Genomic DNA, 1,774 nt, shown 5'->3' with positions numbered 1-1,774 from the left:
ACATTAATCAGCTTAAGACAATCATCCACAAACCAACTTAATGCAGACAGTCCCTCACTTAGAGTCTCTTCTTGAGTGATTCTATGTTGTGTCAAGTTTAGCAGAGATAACCATCACACCATCCTACACATAAATCCTTCTCCAGGCATCTCTCCAAGAGAAATGAAGACAAAAATGTCCACCAGGACATGAACAAGTGTTCATGTCGGCATCACTAGTACTAAACAAAATCCAAGTCTCAGTTAACCAGACAAGAAAATGTCTCCACACGCAGTAAGATGCTTTTCTAAAAGAAAGAAAAAGAACTGACACATATTGATACCCAGTGCCATGTGGAAGAACTTCCGAGAACGATGCCAAGAAGAGAAGCTATGCACATAAGACCACAAGTGACATGATTCCATTCATATGGAATGCTCAGAAAAGGCAAAGGGAGATTGAAAATGCAGAAAACAAATTAATGACTGCATAGCTCTGGGGGAGGAAATAGGCACAAGGTCATCTGGGAGATGGAAATGTTTTCAGTGTGTCGTGTAGAGGGCTCTACAGCCCTTGTTCAACTACTAGAAAAATGCTGGAATATATGGTAAAAGAGGCGGGCTCGTGATGTGTCAGTTAAAATGGACATCCATATTTTAAGAATTCATCTGGGTGCTGGGGATGTGGCTCACTGGATAAAGGGTTTGCCTAGCATGCATTGGAACCCTGGGTCTAGTCTTCAGCACTGTACCGGCAAGATGTGGTAAGGCACACCTGTAGTCTCAGCTCTCAGGAGGCAGAAGTTCAAGGTTATCTTCATCTGCATAGAAAGTGGGTCAAGATAAGCCTACGAGACCCTGCATCAAAACAAGAAAATCAATCAAACAAATAAAAACAACAACAAAAGGACATCTGGCCAAGTTCATGCTTAATTCTACCTCTAAGCCATCAGCATGACCCCAGGCTTCATAAGCCTGGCCCCCATTACCTGGTGCACGCTCTGTAACAAGATATTCTATCCTTTAAAAATGTAGTATAGGTCCTCTCCTTTTCTCAAGATGGTGGACACTCGGATGGAGCATGCTTACCAAAAGCAGCCTACAATCTTTCACAGCAAGAAGCGTGCTTTGCTGGGAGAAACTGGCAAGGAAAAATTTCTTCAGTACTACACAAACATTGGTCTAGGCTTCAAGATGCCCAAGGAGGCCATCCAGGGCACCTACATCGACAAGAAATGCTCCTTCACTAGTAACATCTGCATCTGAGGTTGGATCCTGTCTGGTGTCGTGACCAAGATGAAGATGCAGAGGACCATTGTTATTACATCTCAAAGTACAATCACTTTGAGAAGCGTCACAAGAACATGTCTGTGCACCTGTCCCTCTGTTTCAGAAATATATAGATTGGTGACATTGTCACTGTGAGAGTGTGCAGGCCCCTGAGCAAGACCCTTCAATATGCTCAAGGTCATCAAGACTTATGGCACCAACATGCAGTTTCAAAAGTTCTGAGGGGGACTCTGGCCAACTCCCCAGAACAAATAAAGTTATTTTCCAATTAAAAAGAATATGGAATGCACATCCCCAACCTCTCTGCCATGAGGCCATCTCTTGAAAATTCCTTGCATGAGAGAGGAAAAGCCTGAAGACCTGCCTCTCACCGAATCTTCCACCTTGCGTTGTAATTAAAGTCTAGTTTTAACAAGTCCGTGTTCACAGGGCTCATAAAAAAGCCAAATGACAATGTCGTGGCCTTTCTGTCCCCTTCATTCCAACCCTAGCACTCTATCACCCCT

At 43.6% G+C, this 1,774-nt stretch overlaps 1 pseudogene across 1 annotated transcript; it reads left to right on the top strand.

Moving 5' to 3' along the window:
- Positions 1-1,037: 1,037 nt before the first annotated feature.
- On the top strand, positions 1,038-1,490 carry LOC308428000 (small ribosomal subunit protein uS17-like; annotated as a pseudogene). The gene has a single exon. The product of its transcript is annotated as a small ribosomal subunit protein uS17-like (transcript).
- Positions 1,491-1,774: the final 284 nt, after the last annotated feature.

The sequence above is a fragment of the Micromys minutus genome (assembly GCF_963924665.1).
Source record: "Micromys minutus genome assembly, chromosome: 12".
In the NCBI taxonomy this organism is placed as follows: domain Eukaryota; kingdom Metazoa; phylum Chordata; class Mammalia; order Rodentia; family Muridae; genus Micromys; species Micromys minutus.
The sequence above is the reverse complement of the archived record's forward strand: the minus strand, read 5'-3'. Positions and strand labels throughout refer to the sequence as shown.